Source organism: Equus asinus, chromosome 19 (assembly GCF_041296235.1).
Source record: "Equus asinus isolate D_3611 breed Donkey chromosome 19, EquAss-T2T_v2, whole genome shotgun sequence".
NCBI lineage: Eukaryota > Metazoa > Chordata > Mammalia > Perissodactyla > Equidae > Equus > Equus asinus.
This window is the reverse complement of record NC_091808.1, coordinates 27,148,459-27,172,460: the sequence shown is the minus strand read 5'-3', so window position 1 is coordinate 27,172,460 and position 24,002 is coordinate 27,148,459. Positions and strand designations below refer to the sequence as shown.

General features: G+C 39.2%; 2 long non-coding RNA genes across 10 annotated transcripts in view; one reads left to right on the top strand and one right to left on the bottom strand.

The window, feature by feature from the left end:
* Positions 1-24,002, top strand: part of LOC106848061 (uncharacterized) — a 52,885-nt gene that overhangs the window by 2,632 nt on the left and 26,251 nt on the right. For 7 of the 9 annotated variants that reach the window (XR_011495593.1, XR_006513433.2, XR_001402325.3 and 4 more), the window contains exons 2-4: positions 1,295-1,393; positions 3,246-3,367; positions 4,749-4,809. This is a non-coding gene — a long non-coding RNA (uncharacterized lncRNA). The other 2 variants (XR_011495594.1, XR_011495592.1) reach the window with 2 other exon arrangements.
* On the bottom strand, positions 5,277-8,040 carry LOC139041068 (uncharacterized). Its single transcript, XR_011495595.1, has 3 exons — positions 7,829-8,040; positions 7,595-7,663; positions 5,277-7,002 (listed from the first exon to the last, which is right to left on the bottom strand). It is a non-coding gene; the product is annotated as an uncharacterized lncRNA (long non-coding RNA).

Below are 24,002 nucleotides of genomic sequence, written 5' to 3'. Positions count from 1 at the left end.
TAAAGAGAAAAGAATTAAAAAGATAATGATGTGTTTTATAATAGAAACACTATTTCTGTAAATAGAAATTTGTCCAACTGTTTTCCTTTGAACTATTAAAGTATAGATGGGGGTTTTCTGCAATTGCTGGGCGATGACTATGCTCTTGCTTTAACTCACAGCCTACATTAATACTTTGCTCCATGTACAGAATGCCTTAAAATCCACGACAGGTTTAGAACTAAAAGAGCCTTCTGTGTTCTGAGCAAAACAACTTGAAAGAGGAACACTTTATTTCATAGTAAGGGGTCTGTGGCTTGATCTCACTGCATATTTAAATACCTTTGTGCTACCAAATATATATCATGGATTTATGAATTCACAGAGGAAATATGTTGGTGTAGAACTTTCTACTTGAACGGTAGGAACCACCAAGGCAGAGCGCCATTCGTATCATATCCGGGCACAGGCTATCGAGACAACACGACTGTTGACACTAACCTTGGCCAGGTGGCTGTAGGAGCGTTTGACAGGCTCCTCCCCAAACCCAGAATCTAGTCGAATCATGAGAAAAGCGCCAATCAAACCCAAATTGAGGGATATTCTACAAAATTCCTGACAAGTACTATAAAAAATTGACAAGATTATCAAAAACAAGGAAAATCTGAGAAACTGTCACTGCCTCCAGATGCCTAAGGAAACATAGTGGGTAAATATGTGGTATCCTAGATGGAAAACCAGAATAAAAAACGGACATTAGGCAAAAACTAAGGAAATCTGAATATAGCATAGACTTTAGCTGGTAACAATGTGTCAACATTGGTCCATTAGTTGTGACAAATACTAAAGTGATCACACTAAATTAAGACATTAACAATGGAGGAAATGGGGTGTGGAGTACATGAAAACTCCCTTAACTTTTCTGTAATTCTAAAAGTATTCTAAAATCAAAAATTATTTTTAAAAAACCGAGGAACTAAAAAAATTAAAAATAATTCACCCCGAAACTTCAAAGAAGAGAGGTGCGAGGCCTCACTTCTCCATAGTCAGTCTTCTTTGTGTTTTGGTCAGATAAGTTATAGAAGGAACGTCTAAACATGGTCCCAGTTTGTAGCACTGAGGCCTTTTGGCCTTTTTTGAAATGGTTAGTCCTGTTGGATACAGTGCCTATGTCGTTGGGCATTATTAGTTACACACAGAAATGATCTGTGGAGAAGGAAGAATGTAGTGGCTTTCTGAAACTGTGATCTTGAGTAATGTAACATGATAATCACAATAAAAATGAAATTTCTCTCTTGACCCCTCCTTTTTATAGGACTGTGTGACAAGACTTACTTGTCGGTGCAAGAAGGGCAACAGCTGAGGAATTCTCCTCTCGGTGACAGATGACACGCTCTGTGCCCAGATCTTCCAAGTAAGTGTTCGCACGCTTAACTGTACTATGTGTTGTATGAGTTTTTTAGATGCTCACCAGGGCACACGGGAATGGTAGAGGAGGGGAAAACTCATTGCTAAACGTGGCTCATCATATTCTACCTTCTAATCCCTTTGTGGTTTTCTTTTTTACCACATGGTCAAGATTCACCATACATTTGTCTGTTTCTTGTACGACAATGTAAGTTTTTAGGTTCTTTTTGGCTAAGATAAAATGCTTGTTTTCTATTTAGAAATGTTGGGCTTGGGCATGGAAGAAACCAGTATTCCCCCATCGTTTCCCTGGTCCTTATGACAGATAACATGCTTAACCACTGACAAGGCAACCACGGGGATTTAGTTACTCCACACACATTGACCACCTAGTACTTGCAGGGCCCTGTTATAACAGGCGTTAGGGTTACTTAGGGAACAAGATGGACATGGTTCCTGTTCTCTTGTAATTCTGTTGAAGATTGAGGGCTGTGAAAGATAATAATTTACTAGATGAAATGATTGCAAATTGTCCCAAGGAATACAAGGAAAACAAAGTGAGTGTCATGAAAATAATTACGTGAGGTGGAGTGGATACCCTCTTTATGTAGGAATCCCCAAGATGCTGCCATTTCAGCCTAGAAGGAGATCCTTTTCTGGTACTTGGTTTACACTTTTAGATTTCCTGATAAACTAACTTAGAGCAGAGGAAGTAACGACACCATATAATTAGCAATTTATAAAACGGAACTATTTACAACATGAGTTCAAAATGTAAAATGTATGTACCCTTCAATTCAGCAATTCCAGTTCTTCATAATTAGTGGTGATTTGTGGAGATTATTAAATACCCATGCCTGGGATCCACTCCCAGAGATTCTGTTAACTGGTTTGGTGGGGGGAGAAGTGGGGAGCATGGGCAGTAAGTACTTTTAAAATTTCCCCAGATGATTCTAATGTGAAGCCAGATTTGAGAAACACTAACCATAGAGAAAGACTCACTCCTAGGGACCAGGAGCCAGTACAATGATATTACTACAGCACTGTTTCTAATAGGAAAAAGATCACAACATCAATGCCTATCAATAAAAGGTCAGTGAAAGTGACGTGATACATGTTTTTTCTATATAATTCTATGGAATAATGAGGTAGGTCAATATATACTGATTTGGAAAGATCTCTAAGACATGAAAACAGCAAGTTGCAGAATATGATGTATAGTCTGATACCACATATGTAAATATACCCACACAAATCTGTGTAATTCTTTATGCACATATGAATGCACGTCTGGGTTGGCTACTGTTCAGATAGGTAAGAAAGGAGCTATCGGAACTTCAGAAAGATTCAAGCCGAGTGTAGATTCAAGGACAGTAGGAGAAGATTAGGAAGACTACTTCCCATTATCCCTCAGAAAATGAAGCATGATATCAAGATTTAGGATACGAATTTGAAAGATGATGTCACTGCACTTCCCAAAATGTCCATGGCTGTGTGTGCTGCAGTGGAAAGGTGATGGGAGAAAGGGGCTGGGGACCTGGAAAGAGAGGCCACAGGGACTCACTTTGACCACTGCACTCATTGCTATGCTCTCCCTTTGATGCCACTGTCCCTTCCTCTCCTCTCCCTCAGTTCTGCCTGATCTGTGGATCTCTGGGATAGAAACCCTCTGCATTTGCACACACACGCCCCCTACAAGGACACACAGTCTCATTGACAATGCACACCCCCTGCCCTTTCTTTGGCAACCAGGTATAGCCCTGGAGAATTAGATCATGCTAAGAGCTTCTGATTATTTATCAAAGGAGGTGAGTTTTGAATGCTTATAATTGTGATGTGAAAAATTTTTATATATGTAGATTCACAGCTTCCCCCTTCACCTTTTGTCCTCGGATGGAAGAGAAAATCTTCTGAGTAGTTCCTGTGAGGAAAGCAATCAAAACAAAGACCCCCTTCGCTCAAGGGTTACATTGGAAGGCAGGTGAGAACTTTCTGGAGTGTGCTATGGGGGACACCGAATGGGGGTGGGGGACCAAGACAGCTGGACAGGGAGGAGGTCTCTAGGGGTAGAAGGGAGAAAGGGAGAGACTTGGGAATTTTGCAGTACTAGAGAATGAGAGACGACAGGAAATTGTAATGAGTTGTAGTGAACTAAGTTCTTGGAGTTCTTTGATGTTTTAGAGAGAGAGAAGTGAATGAAATGTGGAAACTCCTGTTTGGGCTGGATTTCTTTAATTGTGATGATACAGTGTTACGGCTGATGCATATTAGATTCTCAAAGTTTATGATGAATAGATAACTTTGGATAATAACATGTAACTGCACCAATTAAACGAATTCTATTTGAAACCACAAGGAAAAGCAAGATGATTTTTAAAAAGTCAATTTAAAAAATAAGTGTGTCAATTAGCAAGTGAATAAGTGGCAACAACATTTATTAGAATTTTCGGATTCCTGTTTTAACCAGGGCCGTGAGCTAACTTGGTATTCTTATTTCTCAGGTGTAGGGTCTCTCCATAAGCCACAGACAGATTATAGATTTATTCTGTGCTCCTATTTTGGTGATAGTGCAATATACAGCACCTGTTGTAATATTGCCGATTGACTGAGCCAGGTTTAGAACAACCTGTTTTTGTTGAGGAACTACTCACTTTAGACATGGAATGGGTAAAAAAGATATTATTTATGATTTTGAAAAAATTATATTAATGCAAATGTGTAGTGGAGTTCCCTAGTGTCTACTTACTGAGTGCCATGCATTTAGCACACGCAACACTTTGTACAGAGTACTGAAAAAAGATCAGAAATACAATCAAATTAGGTTAAAAAAAAAGCCTCTTGGGTCTCAGGGAATTTTATTCAACAAACATTTATTAAGTACCTACTGTGTCCCACGCACTGTGCTGGATGCTGCAGATACAGTTGTGAGTAAAAACCTGAGCTAACAGTCTGGTGAGGGACAGAAACACTGGTAAGTGATCACCCAAATAAACATCAAGGTATAACTGAGATGAGTGTTTGAAAGAGGCTATAAATGTGGCTATGAGAACATGGAGTTGGAAAAGCTTGTGGGCATCAGCGAGGTCCTCCCTGGGGAAAGGGCTATTGGGTTGAGAACAGGAAGAGAGGAGGTAACAGGCGAGGGGGACGAGGCTTCCAGGCAAAGGGAGGAGTCGTGCACAAGCCCTCTTAACAGGGCTGCCATAGAAATGAAGCCAACTGACATAGAAGAAACACTGAAGCAAGTTAGAAGAAAATCAAATGAGAGTAAGATGGAAAAATAGATTAAAGGTGGCTGCTTAATTGTCTTTCTTTTCTGGCAAGTCAAAAGATATTTGAAATTTAAAAATTTGCCTTCTCAGTTGAGTCTGTATCTGCAAAGTAACTGAGGAATGCCATGGATTCAGCAGACTGTAACAAAAGGTAAGCGACAGCAAACAAAAAAAGTCTTGAGAACACAAAATGTGTAAAGGGTTTTAGCAATCTTTCCTCTTGTGAGGAAGGGGGGAGACAGATCATGTTATTCTCACTTCATAGTGAAAACTTCAAATAAGAGGGACATTGGCCTCGTCAGCACCAGAAACTCAACATGCATTTCTTGCCTCCTACCAATCATTTTGCCCAAGTAATTGAGTTGATGTGTGTTCCTTGCAGATGCAGTTTCTCAACATCATAGATATTTATTTTGTATTTCCCCAAATATTGGGATCGTTAAAGGTGTTTAGTAAAGTTCTGTTGAATTAGAATGGAATGTGCTGTCATAAATCCCTTATGCATTCCTGAAGAAAAGGATTGTTGGTTCATTCAGTATAGAGTGGACAATAATTGTGAAAATTTGAAGTTCTTCATAGGAAATGTCTTTTTCATTTGTGAGAATCACTTTCTTGGTATAATGAAGCACTATATTAGGTTTAAAAGTTTGTATCACTTCCCTTGGATATATCTTTTTAGGTAAAACAAGAATGAACTTGGATGTGTGAAGAATTAACGTGTGTGTGTAAACAGCAAGATGTTAATAGTTATTTCTGAGTGGCAAAATTATGAGTGAATTTCCTTTTGCTTATCTATATTTCCTATTTTTCTTCTGTGATTGTGGTTTGCTTACACAATAAATAAATAAATAACAAAATAATTTAAAAAGCCAACAATATGGATTAGATATAAGTACAATACGCAGAGTTCATGTAAAAGGCCACTTGTTAAACTTTCACTTAAAGTTCAGGACTTTTTTCCCTTACGCATACATAGCTCAGTTCATGTCTGTGTGATAACTACGTGAAAACTTGCCAATGACAGGCACTTAAATAAAAGTGGCCTGCACATAATTCCATGCACCAACAGCTACTTCTCTAGATTTTAGACCTTAGTTGACATATCCACTTTGCCCACTAATCTGCTTACCAAAGCTCTTCTATCACCTGCAATTTATTTCCTTGTCTGAGCTTTGTCTATAAATTATAGTCCACATTTGGTGGATGAGATCTATATGGAAATCACATCATCTTATTGACTTTTCCCACTTAATAAATTGAATAAAAAGTAGTGTTCATGGTTCTGAATCTCTGAAGCCCTAACAAGTAGCATTTAGTAAACCACACATTATTTTAATCACAATTGGCCCCATCAGGAATCACACTGTATTTGTGATTTATTCAGATAATCATTACATAGTTCATAAATCCTAACCTCAAACTTAAAACAAGAGGTGAATAGTTGAATTATTCCTCTATTGGAAGATTGACTAGGGAGATCTGGCTTACTTCTAACTAATTATTCAACCACTGACAACTATTTTAGCTTCAGAGAGGCTTAAATACAAAATGAGAGGAATAAGTGGGGTAAGATTCAACATCTCTTTTTACTGCAAAGTTCTATGGTTTTTGATTTTTGAACAGCACCATTATTATTAATGGCCATCTATTGAGGGTTCAGGTATATTAGCTCCATTAATCCTCACAACAGCTCTGAGGTGGGTATATAATTTTCACTTTGCAGATCAAAAAGTCAGAAAGGTAAAGTAATGTGCTAGTTACACACAGTAAAAGTGTCAAAAACAGAAATAGAGCCTGGTTTTGATGCAGTCTACACCTAAGCTCTTAACTACGGCTTCCTATTGGCTGAGGGAAGGATAAGTACATGAGAAAAACTGTGTGGATTGTGTCTCAGCTCTTCAGTTATGGTAGAATTCAATCTTGGCTTGTAAAAAATGATCCATTCAAAAGTTATGTTTCAGAAGAAGAAGGGCTGAAAGACAGAAAGGAACTACTAAGACGCTAGCGATGCTGAGGGCAGAGAGACCTTGCGAGGCCTGGGAACCACAAAGTGGAAAAGAGAGCACAATAGTGATAGGCTCACCCTCCTGGCATTTACTAACCAGAGAAAACTTATGCGTATGATCATTCATTAAAAGAATCATTACCTATAGAACTTGAAAGATGAACGAAAGCCAACCAAGCTGGATTTGATCTGGTCCACAACTGCCTCCTCAGGGGTCCCCTCACTACTCCTTTCCCTTCCAGAGCATGCTGCAGTCACACTGACCTTCCCAACTCAAGGCCTGCCACTGCTGCCTCCTTCGCCTGGAGCACCTTCCACACGTCTTTTCATGGCTGCCTCCTAAGATCATTCAGATTTCAGTCCAAGGTCTTCAGAAAGACCTTCCCCAATCATGCTATCTTAAGCAGCTGCTATCTTGATCATTCCTTAGGCCAGCATTAGGTTTTATTTTCCTCATAGCCTTTATAAGTTTTATATCTTTAATTTGTTTTCTAACGTATTTAGGAAGTGAGCTCTATGATCTCAAGGACTCATACATCTGGTCCTACACTGAATCTCAAGCTCCCATCTCATAATAAGCTCAAAGCAAGTATTCCTTGGACGGGTCAACGAATGAAAGAATGCTATGGCTTTTGGTGCTGGCCAATTATAATTGTGACCCAAGACAGTTTGGCGCACCAAAATTCGAGAACTAGGAAAAACTTGGATGGCTAGATGAGAAGAACGGCAATGAGAAGAGAATTGCCTATTAGGAGCCATTCTGTAAAGATTAAGGCTTTGGCATTATTTAGTCAAAGGAAGGAAAAATGGTGGCTTAAAAGCAATTTAATTACATAAAGTGTCACTATTAAGAAAATAGTCATCAGTTGTTCTTAATATAAGACTAACGGGGATGAATGAAGAGATTTCCAGTTAAAAATAATTAACTTACCAGCTGGGGATCGTGAGGTACTGCGGAAGGCTTCTGAAATGCTCCCTCTTAAGAACATGTACAAGCTCGCTAAAGGACCAGGAAGGGATAATAAGATGACTGATTTTGGGGGATATTTATACTCCTTTCATCACTAAGTTTTTAACCTGCATTATTTCTTTAACACTCAATAAATCCCATCCCTGCGTAAGTAGGAGACTGGTATTATTTTTCTGCTTTTGCTCTTAGAGTTACCTTGTTAGAGGTCATGCCACATCCAGGGCAAGCTGGGGCCAGAGCTTAGGAATCCTGTCTTCTGAGGGAGATGGTGAGCCACGTGGAAACGGAGTCAGCGTGATTCTGTACATGGTTAGCATGCTGCTTCCCTTGGCGGTGGGGGTGTAAGGTTTCTCAAGGAACGACATTTATAGTGATTAAAATTGCTCAGAGCTTGCTTCATTGTGTAATTCTGATACCGTAGTATGTGATTCTGGCAAGAGGGGAAGATGAAGGGGACAGGAAATCCCAGACGGGGGCACAGAAGGGCGCGCAGTCTGGATGCTTCCGCAAGAAGAGGGGCTGAGGCGGAGGAGGACACCCACCGGCTGGTGCGACTTCTGCTCAGGAGCGCCTCTGGTGACCTTCGGAGAAGGCCCCGAAAGACAATGACGGTCTGGCAGCCCACTATCATCCTACAGTACTTAGTGTAGCTCCAAAAGAATCCTGCGGAAGAGGCGTTTGGGAGTTGATACTTTTCTGGGAAATAAAGTGCAAAATGTCTTCCAGGGCAAAAATGTTAAGAAGAAATTCTAAATATGTGTATATCTTAAAAGCCAGTAATTCCACTCCTAGGTATATGCCCTACAAAAACATCTACACATGTGCATAAAGATGTATGTAAACATTCTTAGCAACATTATTCATAATAGCACAAAACTGGAAACAACTCAAATGTCCATCCACACTAGAAAGGACGAGTAAAGTACGATGCATTCATCTGATGATATATTACACAGTGATAAGAATGAACAGACCACAGGTACATAGTTCTATGCAGATCAATCTCATATCGTCGTGTTGAGTTAAAGAACTCAGGTGAAAAAATATCTACTGTATGATGTTACTTGAATAAAGTTCAAAACCAAGTGACACTAACTGGTGGCGTTTGAAGGCAGATGGTGGTTAGCTCTGCGAGAAGGGTGGGCTGGTGATGGAGAGCGAAGGGGTTACGTGGATCTATTCCCGTTGTGATAACTCATCAAGCCGTGCGCTTAAGGTTTTTGCGCTTTTCTGAATGTATGTTATACTTTAATAAAAAGTTCAATAAGGAAAAGAAGTAATACCACCCTCCAAAGTAAAATGGATAACACTGGATGAAGTCATAGGGACAGAGGGACCCTATTTTCAAGCCTGTTTTAGGGGCTTCAGACATGAGTGTGGCTCTCCCCATTCTGAGGATGGGCAGCAACTGCAGGGACAGGAATAGCCCATGGCTGACGGTGCATTTGTTTCTTCTTGTCCTGGTCAAGGTTTTCTAATTTGGGCCCAGGAGAGGATCCATGTCTCCGGGAGGCCACACTGTGGCACGTTAGGCATTCTCTAGGGACAGCAGCCTCAGTGGGAGTGTTTGGAGGAGTTTAGAGGAGAGGACAGCACAAAGGGCATGCTTGTCCTGCTGTAAACCAGCATCAGGATTAAAAAATGCTACACACCTGTTCCTCAGTAATTATGAATTTCAACGTACGATTTCCAGCTTTTTAATTGCGTGACACATTCTTTTACATCAAAAGAGTGTGAGCTTTTCTTATCTGGAGGAAGATGGGACCATTACAGCTGGGAATAAGGCAAAATGGACTTGCCATGGCCCTTTCCTTAGCTTGTAATGAACTATTTGTAGTCAAGACCAAGCACAGAGATTGATTCTCATCAAGTGGGATTCTTTACAGAGTGAAAACATTGTCTGCCCTGGAGGTGAGCCCCATGGGACCGTTCCTGCCGTGCTCTTTCAAATGAACAGATTAAATCCCTCATAAGATGCTTCTTCTGACACATTGCATTGTATATATTAAAATACCCTGGTGTCCTTGTGGTGGTTAGAATCCTTGCAGCTTCCACGCACATAGCCTGTGTACCAGTTGGCAGGGTGATTTTTTTTTCCTCCCCTGAATGTGTAGAGGAAGAACCAGATTGCTGTTTGTTGAAATAGACTGTATATCTCACAAGTCCCATTTCAATAATCTAGAGGCAAGAATGAATTTGGGATTGGAAAGGGCATTACGACACGGCTAAGTAAATAGCATGAGGTCCCTCAACACCTGGCTAGCCAGCAATGTTACAGTGTGACTTCAAGGCTTTACATTTCACACTCTCTTTCTTCGGCAAACAGAGTCGGAAAGGTCTTACACAGAAACAGAATTTTAAGTCTGAACTTTCAGGAAACTTGGTCTTCAAACTCTAAAGCTGTCACATAATCCCCTGAGAATGGCCAAAAACTTTCCAACTAAAACTTTTTATGTCTCTAATAATTGTTAAATCCAATATGCCTTAGGTTTTCTCTCAGATTTTGTCTTTTGAGATGTATACATATTCTTGTACATTTCTCCAGCTTTAAGACTGGACTCTGCCATTGTAGGTGCAGAGACCATTGACAGGGCTGTGCATCGATATTGTAGGTCCAGAAATGCAAGATGTCCTGGCAAAGGAAGGAGGACCTCTGCTTGGGGCTTGGAAAAGTGAGGAGTCAGCAGGTTCTGAGTGTTCAGGTTTGGTGTGTGGTTTGACCCCATTTCTTCTCTCAAATTCTATGTCTTTAGGTGTGAAGGAGTGGGACCGTCTACAGGCATTGTGTGTGAGCAGAATTTTTATAGTCTGCCTTCTCATGATGATCTATTTTTCCTAGAATGTTGAAGAAAAATAGATAAGCTTCCATCTCCCCTCATGCTACTATCCTCCTCACACCTGGCTTGTCATTCTGGCTTCTTCAGTTCATTCGCTGTGTCTCTGTACCTCAGGACCTTTGGATATGCCATTCTTTCTCCCTGGCTTGCCCTCCCCACCTTTCTTTCAATGACCGTTTTTTCCTGTCCTTCAAGTCTTGGTTTAGATGTCATCTCCTCGGAAAGGCCTTGCCTACCACACTATCTAAAGTAGATTCTACTCCCCCCACTCATACTGCAGCACTCCATTTGGTGGACTCACGGCATTTATAAGAATTTCATTATTTGTTTACTCGATTATTGTGCATCTCTGGTTATAAAGTAAATTCCATGAGGCAGCACTCATGGCTCTTGCGCATGTTTGTAGTCCTCTAACTTAGCACAGTTTCTGACATATGGTACACTCAATGAATATTTGTTGAATAAGAGAATAAACAAACTCATTTTGGGTGACACTTTTTTTTTCCTTTTTACTATATTAGCTTTTTCCTGAGGCTGGTGTCTTAGATGTTTTTCTCTCTGGGAGACTGTTTTATTTATTTTTTAAATAAAAAAATAAAGAGAAGCATTGTTACAGTTTTGGAGAAAGGGAGAAAGAATTGCTCTCATTTTCTCTTTCCAGCCCTGTATTAGTTATCTATTGCTGCCTAACAAATTACCTAAAATTTAACAGCCCCAAACAACAATAAACATTTGTTATTCCCCACAGTTTCTATGGATCAGAAACTCAGGACCAGCTTAAGTGAGTGGTTCTGGCTCAGAGGCCCTCTTGATGTTGTAATCAAGATGTCAGTTGGGGCTGTTGTCATCTGCAGACTTGACCAGGGCTGGAGGACCCACTTCCTGGGTGGTCCACATGCGGCTAGCTCGTAGGGGCTAGCTATTGATGGGAAGATTCGGTTCCTTGCCTTGTGGGTCTCCCTGGATGGCTGCTTGAGTGTCTTCACAAAACAGCAGCTGGCTTCCTCCAGAGAAAGTGATCCAAGAGAGCGAGCTGAAGCTGCAGTGTCCTTTATGACAGAGCCTCGGGAGTCACACGCCTGTATTTTCCATATGCCATTTGTTACTCGTGTGTATTCAGTGTGGGAGGGGACTACGCAAGGGTGTGAATACCAGGAGGAGGTCGTGTTGGAGGCTGGCTTCCACAAATCCCAACGTAGTTGAGTCTTTTGGTTTCTAGGGTGTTTCATCCTGTTTCTCTCCCTCAGTCGGCCAATAGCAATGTCAATTCTCTTGTAAGGAGACGTCTCAGGACACAGAGACACCTTAGTAGAGATCTGCATGCAAGAAAACAGTATTGTTTGTGTTTATTCATATCAATTTCTGCATGCACAGACATCTCCCTTGGCCTACCACTGTGCCTGCATAAATAACAGACGCGTAGAAGGTTCTCCACAAGTATAATTTTTTTGAATGAGAGAGTGAAAAAATAAACAAAGGGATCACGTTTTCTCCCTCATGAACCTGAGGGCTGGTTTTGTGCTGTGACTTATATGCACAATTGCCCACCTTCAGAAATACACATCAATTTTAATAAAAAAGAATTAAACATACTGTTAACTTTTAACTTTCATAGTCTGGGTAGATGCCCATCAGACCCCAGACCCATCCAGCACTAGCCAGAGATTCCTTCACTTTCACACATGGGCAGTTTTACTCCTTTCTTCTTCTCTGGCTTAAAAAAAAGTATTTGCATTTGGTGGAGTTTATTCCAACGATTAAATTTAATGCCTAAACAGAATGGGTATTTTTAATCCTGTGCCTACTTGCCTGAGTCAAAATTCATCACTAAAACTATTCTATAAATGTTATCCCTATGGACCCAACTACCATCATTAAATTCATGTTCTACTTATTTGTAAAATGCTTTTGGAATTTTAAAAATATCTACACTCCAATAATACCTACTCAAGTTATCTTTCCTTAAAAGGTTCAGAGACTGTAAGATCCAACTTTAGCAGTGGAGCATCGAGTGACATTTTATACCAGAAGAATGCCATTCATTGTGATTCTCATTTAAGCGATGTGCTGGCTAAGCTTTGCTAGAGAATTCCTAGAGCGTTGCCAGAAAATTAAAATTAGGGACTCTCATCCAGTGCTTGTGGGAGTATACATTTATGGAATAACTACTTTGTAGATCAATTTAACAATATACAGTAGAATTGAAATTGTATGTGGTCCAGTAATTCCAGTCCTGGGTATATATATATTAGGAATATGCAACCATACGAGCACAAAAATGTGCACAGCAGCATCATTATAGTGAAAAATTTGAAAACCATAAAAGGTAAAAACACAAATGGATGACAATACAAACTGTTAAAAATATGAAATATCGATGTAACTCATACGATGGAATATTCTACAGAAGCAAAAATGAATAAGACAGTACATATATCAATACAGACGAGTCTCACAGATATTACATTGAAAGATAAAAAGCAAATTGTATAAGCACACAGCGTTTGATTCCATTTTATAGCTTAAAACATGCAAACCAATATTATATATTGTTTATGGCCTGAACAGACAGAATAAACAGCAATATTAATGAAAATGACAAACCTCAAATTTAATACAGAAATTTTCTTTGTAGGAGGGAGGGAGGGAGGGAAAATGGGATCTGGGGTAGGTAGAGAGAGGGAATTTGTTGTAGTTTTAACGTTTTATTTCTTGTGTTTGACTTTAGGTGTATAGGTTTTTGTTTTATTTTTACTTTGCAGAATATTTCATAATTTAAAAAATCCAAATGAAGTGCTGACATCTTCTGAGAACTATAAACTTGGTCTTTTGATGGTGAGAATTGGGACAGAGCTATGACAATGCTCAGCATGTGTGCAAACAGCATTTGTGCTACATTTGTGCTGGAGTTCCTCTTTATATGAACTCCTGCTGTTTCCAACACTGACTGCACCTTTTATCCAGGTGACCGTTTTGTGTGAAATCAGATGTACTCCTTCCTCACTTTCATCTGTGAAAGTGAGTTGGTTTCATTAGGTCATTTTTGGCCCCATGTATTGTTTGGGTGTAATGTTTGATTTAGGTATAAAACTTTGGGTATTGAAATGAAGACCCTGGGAAATACATCTAGGTTCATAAAAGGGAGAATTAGTCTCTTAAGAATTTCTAAACTGCTTCCCCCACATATTCTAAATAATCTTTTAGATATAAACATTTCACAAATATTTGCTCTTCTGCTCTTTCCATTTGCCTTTGTAGTGTTGCAAAAGAGTTCAGGAAAAGGAGGGGAGGAAGAGATGAAGGAAGGAGCATGCTGAGGGTGGCTAGCTTTATTTCTGTATATGATGTAGTTCCTACACTTTGATCACTAGGCAAGTGCTTAGAGATTTGCTGATTAAGTTTCTGTAAGTGCTTTGGAATTTCCCTCATGTTCTACCCTTGGTTGGAGAAATACAGGTCTTGACGCTTGGCATTGGCTATCTTGGAATGGCTGGACTACTCTGAGTTCTAATAACTAGTTATGCAACATTTCAGTCAACAACAGACCTCATACATGTCAGTGGTCCCAAAAAGTTAGTGCCATATAGCCTATGTGTACAGTAGGCTATACCATCTAGCTTTGTGTAAGTGCATGCTATGATGTTTGTGTAATGGCAAAATTGCCTAACAATGCATTTCTCTGAACATATCCCCATTATTAAGCAACACATGATTGTATATCTAAATATCTATGATCTTTAGAAAAGACACCCTAGTGTTCACTGAGTGAAATTTCCAGCAACCCAGCTGTCAGAAATAGAGCAAAAAACAAACCAACCAACCCACCAACCAACAAACAAAAACCTAGAGAATAAGGTAAAGCAAATCCCAGATGCGAGGACATAGTTGTCCCAAGTTTCATTAAGCATTGGTTCTCACCCTTGGCCACGTACTGAAATCACGTGGGGAGCTGTAAAAAAATACTGTTGCCTGGTCTCACTCCCAGAGATTATGATTTACCTAGTATGGATGCAGCTGGAGCATCAGGGTTTTAAAGAACCTTCCAGGTGATTCCAATGTACAGTAAAGTTTATGAACCACTGCATTAAATTGTTTAAATTTTTTTCTATATGAGAGGGCCTGAAAGTGCTATTCAAAACTTATTGACTCCTAATTCACATATAGTCCTAACCAATGTTGAGTCACTTCATGCAGATTAAAAGTAACTAGTTAAAGGTTAATGCAATCCAGAGCAGGCCCGATGCAAACAGAAATGAGAGTTGGCAGCCAGAATGCAAGGAGGAGGAGTAATGTCCATTCTTCCCTCTGTGTGAGTAGGAGAAACCTATTAATAGTATTCCTGAGTGCTAAGCATCTGTGACATGGTCTCATGAGTACTTAGCAGTGCTTTGGACATAGTGAGCACTTAATACATATTCATTGAGTAAATGGACGAATAAAAGAAGGAAATGTTGAATAAGAGGAATCCTCAGTGAAAGACTCATGCTTGTGAGAACTAAAGTCACCTAGCAATTCTGTAACACTTCCCAAATAAAGAAGTTCAAAGCCCAGTATCTCTATTCTATTTATCCCCTAGCATTTGTAGAATGGAACTATATCTTTGTAAGGTTGATTCTCCCTAATCCTGAACAGGGATGGAGATTTCTGCTCCTCTCGGTTCTGGTTTGCCTTCACCTATCATTCAGTTCCCTCCCAGGAAGCTAGAAAAGGGAAGATGTTTCCTTACAGCTGTTCCAGCATCAAGAGGTTCCCAAAATAAAATTAAACAGTGAACATTCAAGGACATTTCAAGATGAGATACGCTTCTTTTTTACTTTCTCAGCAGCGCTTTAAGTATTGAAAAGAACATTTGATGAAGATCGTTCTGGGGATATTGTTAATTTCCTTGCCAGCTCAGGGAGCATGTTCCATTTCCCACTGCCCCGTGCTTGCACCTCTGCCCTCTGCCCCCAGCTGCTGTAAACTTGCTCACAGAAGCTGTGCTTTCGCTTTGAGATAGCAGTAAGGTCCCCTACATCACTTCTGGTAAAGGGGCTTCATCTCAGGATATTTACACCACTTCAGGTTGAATTAAGTTCTCTTTAACCTTCCCAAGGAAAGCAGGAAAATATGAAGCGCCTGCTCCCCTTCTCCCTTTGCTAAATCAATACTGCACTTGATGGCTTCCACTTGACTCATTATGTGCAATATTAGATAAATTTTTTTCAACTAACATTGAAGAAGATTGGACCAAAAAATGAAGTGCCTAACTATGTCAGACTAATGAAGACAGGGAAAAAGTCCAGGAAATAATTTTGGTTGACTATTTTTGTCTTGTCGAGAGATTTTCACATATTGAGAAATATGGGGTAACTATTCAGGTTCAGTCAAACTGATTCAGCTGGCACTAAAGGACCCTGACTTATGGCCCATCGAACATACATTGTACATCTGCTTTAACCATTAAAGTAGAGAATGCACTCTCTTCAGAATGCATACTTCCCCTCCTTTGCCCTACTGGTAATGCCTGTATTAGTCCCTTTCCCAACATCAAGGTCATGTTGACCTGTTAATTAGCAACTAAATGTCTCTTTGAAACTTTGAAAATGTATCCTGAGTGTGTTTTAATGCATGTTCTTTGTTCTAAAAAGATATAAGACTGTACTGAAAGCCACCCTTCTCCAGAATGCTTTCTTCTTTTCTGGAAAAGAGGTTTCTGGCTTATAATCTTCACTCTGGCTCAAGTAAAACTCACCTTATCTCTCTTATCTATAGAATCGTTATTGGTTGTTTTGCACCGACAGTCTTTTATATGAGTCCTAATGTCATGATACAAGTTTGCTGTTTCCTTTAGGTCCCCAAAACAATAGAGAAGAAAGGCATGGGAAGTGGGTTTATTTTTACTTAAAAAAAATAGAATTACTGGAGATGGCCTGGTGGTGTAGCAGATAAATTTGTGTGCTCTGCTTTGGCGGCCCAGGGTTTGCTGGTTTGGATCCTAGGTGTGGACCTATGCACTGCTTATCAAGCCATGCTGTGGCAGGCATCCCACATATAAAGTAGAGGAAGATGAGCACAGATGTTAGCTCAGGGCCAATCTTACTCAGCAAAAAGAGGAGGATTGATGGCTAATCTTCCTCAAAAAAAAATTACTGCCACTCATTTATTTAAGGAACAGTCTTACTTTTTTATGTTAAATAAAAATAAAATTTTTAATCTGAAAACAGTAATGGACAAAAGACTGAATGACATAACTCCTTGTGTTAATTAATTGATTTTTAAGAAGTTTTTTTTCTGTTTAGAAAACTAAAACTTGCTCATCAACATTTAAATACTGCAGAAGTCTATAATTTAGAAAAAGTAAATTTTCCATAATTCCATTCCTAGCAATAATAAGTTAGTATATATTTTTCAAGATTTTTTCTATACATAACCTAACATATATAATAATGTTACTGAACCCAGGTTCATTTTTCCCATTGCCTGGAAAGCCAAACACTGAGACAGCAAGATTGCAGCAGAGAGGGAGAGTTTAATTACACAGCATCCAAGTGAGGAATCAAGAGAACAAGTCTCAAATCCACTTCCCAGAAACAGGTATTCAGGGATATTTATAGGGTGGGGGCAAGGCGGTCTGTAGTTTTTAGCCTCTTGATGTCAAAAAGTTGCTTATTGGACATCTGTTCATGAGTTGGAGGTCTCAACTGACCTGAAGTGGACAAGGAGTTCTAATTCCTGAAGAACAGCTCACACACCCATTAGCATGGTGACACAGGCTCCAGGGAGATGTTATCTATAGGAACTTGGTGGGAGTCAGATAGCATATTGCCTAAACAGCACAGTTAACACTGGGTGGGGAGACAACTAAAAGCTATAATCAGTAATTTCAAAAAGGAAAAAAAACCTTTAGTCCCTAGCTACTTAATCATCAATGTCTAACTGTTTGCCAGTTTCAATACCCCCTTTTGTTGTTTACCCCTCAATCTTGAGGGATATCCTGCTGATGAGGGGCAGAGGTTGTTTATCTCATTGAACCAGTCATTAGGAAGATGGTGATTCAGGTGGGCTCCTGAAGTTAGGCCTATATTATATAAGCAAGTAACCAGGTATTTAATAAGAAGTATTTCTAGAGAGACAAAAAGAAAAAGAAGGTTAATGGTGGGAGCAAATTATAAACCTTTCTGAGACCAGGCAGCGGCCAGTCAAAAATATTTCTAAGTGGCAGAGTTGAAGCATCTTCTGCAGGTTGAAATGCCTCTGATGATGTCATCAGGTTTTCACGTATCTTACACAGCAGCAGACATGAATCTCTCTTAAGTTAATATCAAGTTGTCTAGCTTCAGTTTGCAAGACGTCAGGAAAAAGGTCCGGTTCAGTTCTCAATGATTCCAAGTGAAAATGATGGAAAAAATTGAAAACGTTAGTTTGGAGATTTGAGACAGATATTTCAGGAGACTAGAATAATTCAGTTAACAGATATAAAACAAAAACCTCAAAGACAATTATTAACAGAATTAGAACCTAATATCCATGAATGTGCACTATAGTTTCTATTGAAACATAATTTTTCTCTCTAAAATCACCCTCTAAAATAATAAAAGATAACCAAATTAAGACTAACTGGTTTGCAAAATAAATTTAGTTTCAGTGATCTTGGCCCAATTATTTACATAAGAAGAGCAAGAATAGCCATTGATCATACAGACTCTTTTAAATCTGCTTTCCTGGAACTTTTTGTAAGGAATCTCAGATTGAACTTTAAAGGACTCTCAAGGACAGAAAAGCCAAGCCAAGGATTCATGATCAGGCTTCACCTGTGATACCTGAGATTTGGAGGAATTCCTCTCTTCTCTTGAGGTTCCCCAAAATATTGAGGTTCCTTGCACCTGCCAGATAAGTGACCTTCCTTACTTACCCAGTATGGTTTCTGGGAACCCTTTAAACAAGGTACCATGCCAATATTTCCAGAAAGTCAACATTTGTTCCTCAAAAGCTGTCTTGTCATATCTGAGTCTGTATGTTTCTCTCAAATATTATGTTCCAGTCAAAGCCTTGCTAATATAACCAATGTTTCCAATTGTGTCCTGTTATAAGGAGAACAGATTCTTATTATACTTACGCAAATAACTATATTGCCATAAAAACAACACTCACTCACTAAGAGTTTCCACATTCTGGAGGGATCAGGTAGAGAGAAAAAAAGTTTCAACTCTGCTTACAAAGGTATAATTTTACTCAAATTGCTATAAGTCATAGTTAGCTTAAGGAAAAGAGAAAAAGATTTCCTTAAATCTGAAAAGAACCAAAACATTAGGAAAAATCAACAATCTTTCAAACAAAAGTTCAAAAAGTCTTAAAAATTATAATCATCCTCATCAGTTCATTCAGTCCTGTGTAATAGATTCTTGATTCTAATTTTCTGTTAGCTGTTTCATGAAGTCATCAGTTTCTCCATTAGAGTTCTGTAATTTCTTACCCAGTTCAGTTTTATAATCTGAAAGTTTACCAGAAACCTGTATTCTAGAATAAATGTCAGAATCCCTTCCGTGAATCTCTCTGAAGATGAAACATATTTGCAAAAGCATCAGAGTAAAACAGCAACTATCTGCAAATGACAAAAGATTCTAAAAGACAATTGACAAAGAAACTAGGCTATTTCTGTGACATACAATGCTTCAAGACATTAACTAGAATTATGGCTGACAACCAGGACAGATCAGAATTTTAGGAATGTTATATAATTTTTAAAACATTTATATCAATAACATTTACTCACATAATATCACCTAAGAAAGTTTATCATCACTTATTTGACAATGCTTCCCATGTAACTTATCACGCCAAATAAGCCTAATCAGTTTAGTGTCTTTTCTTAATAGAAAGAGTAGTCCCAGGGGTCCCCTGAAAATCCTCAAAGAAAAAATTTTCCTTCAGATCAAAAGAAAGACTTCATTTAGGATTTGAATTTTGGAGGAAGCTTGTCAAAAATATCAAAAGAGTATAAAACACTTCATTAAATAAGAAACAACATCCACTGTGAAACAATGCTCAGTCATCCATTCAACCAAAGTGACAACAGAAACAGTCAAAGGCAAATAGAGAGTTAAAACAGTCAAAAAAAATCTTAATAGAGAGACCTGAGTCTTTTTGAATTTAGGAAGTTATTTTAACAAAACAGGTTTTCTGTTTTTTAAGGTAGACTTACTCAAAGTTAAAGAAAAATCTTTTATAACCTCTTTATCAAGAGCAGACTAAAAGTCCAGTAGAATTATCCTTTTAAGGGAGAGAAAATCAAATTTTTTCACCAGCTTATTTTTGACCTAAAACTCATCTACTTAATTATATTTACTCCAGTCTTAACCAACTTAACCATGCATAAAACTCTTTGTAGGGTTTCTCTTCCACAAACCTTCCCTACTTTTCTTTTTACATTTAGAATTTGTCCCATGCTTTTTTGCTCCCATTCTAGTGCTTTAGGACAAATTTATCTTTCTTAAAAAAACAAAAATATTCCCATTCTTTAAACCTTCTTTACTGAAAACATACATTTTATTTTCATTGAAAACAAAGATGTTTTCCTTATTAATTTTTAGTAGCTTTAATTACATATGTTAATTAGAATTTTTAACCCTTATAGACCATAGTGAAAACAAAAAAGCAAGCAATTATGAACTGTCTTTTACATTAGCATTCTGTAGCTTGGCAAGTTTATAAAGACTTTTCATAATTTCTAGAAACATGCTACTTCATAGTAAAATTTTTAATAAATACATGTTTACTAATAGGTCCAAACACTTTTTAGTTTCTCTGTAATAAGAAGTCCAAAGTAGATAATCCTAGGCATGTCTAATGATAATGTTTCAGTATTTTATTTTATCCTATTTGAAAAATGACCAAGATATTCAGTGAGTTTTTTATCATTCAATTTTACCTAGCAAAACTCCAAAGTTTCAAGTTACCAGAGAGATTTTAGAAGTTATCTTAAATATAGATGCCATAACACATAATTATTTCAAAAAGTTCACACATTTTTATCTTTTTCACATCCATTTAGTTTGCTCACTCCCAATAAGTATTAAGATTGCCTTCAAAACTTAATGAGACATATGGCAAATTATCCATCTTTTAAGTTATTATTTTTGTTAACTAGTTTAGTAACAGAGATAACGTCAGCTTATTTGACCAATAAATATAGAGTAAAGGCTATGTGTTTGCATCATATCCAATGTTGATAACTCTGAGGACATGTCCATCTTAATCAAACCAACAAACTTAAATAAGCTTTCATTCACCAAAGATTGATTTTATCATATTAAGTTGAATAAAATTTGGGCTAGTTTCCATTACATTTAGAATTTATGTAAGTGCTTACTTTCAGCCAATTGTATAGAGCTCTTTAGAAATTATACCATCTGGAGGTAAAATATCCCACATATATAACATACATACATAGAGTCTCCACATCTATTGTTTTAAAATTACTGCCATGAATCAGGTACAATAATACACTAGTCATGAATTCAGATTTTTTTAAAAGCCTTTTTACTGATATTTGTAGAAAAGGACACTCAAGATGCTAGACTTTTGGTGAGAGCACTCTCATGGTCATTTCCCCCCCTTTTTTTTAAATTTCAGTCCTAGGAATTAGTGATGGGCCAGATATTCCCCATAGGATTTGCAGTCTCTTTGAGATAAGGGAAGTGGGTGGAACCCGAACTGCCTCTAGAGCTGCATTTCCATCTTACAAGGATTTTTGTTTTAGGACAATTGCTCTTGATTTCTCAGAAATTGAGTTGTAACTCATGTGATATTATAAGTTGATCTACCTGTCCAACTGCATCACAAAGGCACAGAGAAAGCAGTCAAGTTTTCTCCAAGATGGAGTTTCTGGGGTGTAACCCATCCAAAATTGAAAGTGTTTCCAAATAATTAAAATGCACACAAGGGGTGAGTCTCCAGGGATGCTTGGGGTGCTCCCCATGGTGGTAAAGCTGGTGTCTGACTGACAGCGGGCCTGGAGAAAGGTGCAGAGCCTGACTGTGGGTGACAACGTACTTATAAGATTTAGTGAAGTCCCACTCAGCCTGTGCACTTAGTCCCTGAGCCAGCACAAGATGAGCCAGGGAGGCAAGAGGAAAAGACCTAGAGCTGGCTGGGGCTCCCAGGGCCAGAGCTGAGAGTCAAGTCCTTGGCAAAATGTTTCCAAGTTTCGATTTTACAGATGGTCCAGGTTCTGCTCAGGTCCAGCCCAAGCTTAACCTCAACTTGGTGACAACAGAGGGTGATGAATGAGACAGACAAAGAAGGCAAAGAGACGATCAGGCCTCACCCTCACAGCCTCTTCCCAAGGGATACCAAGATAAGGGGCACACAAACAACAGTTCCTGGGCAAGACAGTCTACAGAATAAATTACAGGTCTCCTGTCACCATAACTGACTCAGTAGGTGCCTAAAATACTCAACAAGTTCTTAACAGGAGATAAAACAGGGTTCCAGATTGTCAGTCCCATGACTGACCAAGGGACCAACCTGGAATAACTCCAGATGCCCAGAAAACAGAGGAGAGTTCCTAGAGGTGGAGCGCAGACTCTCTGAAACTAGAACCCAGAGGAGTGCTCCTGGGGGTGGGGGTGGGGTGTGGAGCTTTCATTAGGATCTATAAGACCATGAGAGGAAGCTGAGCTTCCAAATTTGATCAAGTTCTTAAGAGTAGTCACTGCAACAGCTCTCTGATTGTGGCCATGAAGTGTTATAAAAGAATATCGCCTTTTCCTGTTTCATGGACTTGTACCTAAAAGTTGCTCAATTTTGAAGAATGCAGGTGGGAACTGAATTAGCATTACCCATTGTTTCAGAATTTAGACACAGCCGGTCAAAGTATACTTACGCTGCAGCTAGAATCAGATTTCAAAACCAAAACAAGCCAAGCCAAGAGAACTTCTGTGAACAGATCACCTAATTCTTCCTTAATATCCAGGGTCTTCAAAACCAAAACCCTCACAATGAAGGCCAGACAAATGCCTACTTTTTTGGAAGTCACGTGGGGCATTCCCTGCCAAACCAAGGCTTCCTTTCAGAAGTCAGACCAAAAGGAAGAAGAAATAAGAAGCTAGTTACTTGCACTGAAGTTACTCACCAAAAAGACATCTTCCAAACCCAGAAACTGTCTCTTTACCGCAAAGTGAAAATATGCACCAAGCTGGGAAAGAATCTCAAAACAGTCCCAGGAGAAATGCTCCCGGCAGCTGCTGGACTTGTCCACAGGTTCTCCACACTGGCAAAGGGCTGATGAATCTCGGGCAAAGGGGTCTGTTTGGACTTACCTCCTGGCTGGCTTGCCAAATTGTTACTGAACCAGGTTCAATTTTGCCTACTGCCCAGACAGCCAAACACTGAGACGACGAGATTGCAGCAGAGAAAGGGTTTACTCACAAGGCAGCTACGTGAGGAAGCAAGAGCATGAGCCTCAAGTCCGCTTCCCTGAAAACGGGGACTCAGGGATCTTTGTGGGATAGGGGGCAAGGTGGTCTGAAATGTGCAGAGAGGTGATGGGAGGTGATTGGAGGTGAGGTAATTGATGATTTGCACAAATGTAGTCAGACTCCATGCCTCTTCATAGGATGAATGCTCACAAAATGGTGGCGTGAGCATGATCTGAGGGTGGAGTTTTTGGCCTCTTGATGTCAAAAAGTCACCTATCAGACATCTGTGTGGGCCCAGTTGATGAGTTGGTGGTCTCAACTGGCCTGAAGTGGACAAGAAGTTCTAATTCCTGAAGAACAGCTCACATGCCCATTACCATGGTGACCCAGGCTCCAGGGAGATGTTATCCATAGGAGCCTGGTGGGAGTCAGATAGCATATTGCCTAAGCAGCACATTAACGCTGGGTGGGTTAAACAGCTAACAGCTGTAGTTACTAATTGCAAAAAGGAAAAAAAACTTTAGTTCCTAGCTACTTAATCATCAGTGGCTGTTTGCAGGTTTCAATAATAATATAATAATAATAATGGCATTTTTATAAAAACATTGTATTTTACATATTTCCTCTCAACTTTTAGTTCACAATACATATACACTTGTTACCTTTTCGTCTACACTGGAGTATGCTTTATTGCCAATTCTGGGTCGCTTAATACAAAAAATATGCCAAGTTTTCAAGTCTCAATTGAATTCAAAACCTTGCTCTCAGGCACTTGCCTGAGAAAGGATTTCGTTATGACGATTGTTTATTTGCATTCATAGAAACAATAGCCTAGCTCGGTTCAGACAGGCAGCACAAGTATTTTTGAACAGCTGCCATATGCTATGTGTGGGGGTGACACACAAATGAATGCATTGCCTTCCTGCCCAGTCTAGCGCAGGAGAAAGGGAGCTACAGTCTAAAGCCCTTAAGTTTGCGTTCCACAGCAGTGGTCCGGGTGAACATGCTTCATGGCATAGAGGAAGGAGAGACCAATTCTACGGAGCGGACGGGGTGGAACTGCGAGAAGGAAGCGCGCTTTGCAGTAAACCTCAAAAGTTGGGTTGGATTTTGACAAGTAATTTTGACTGG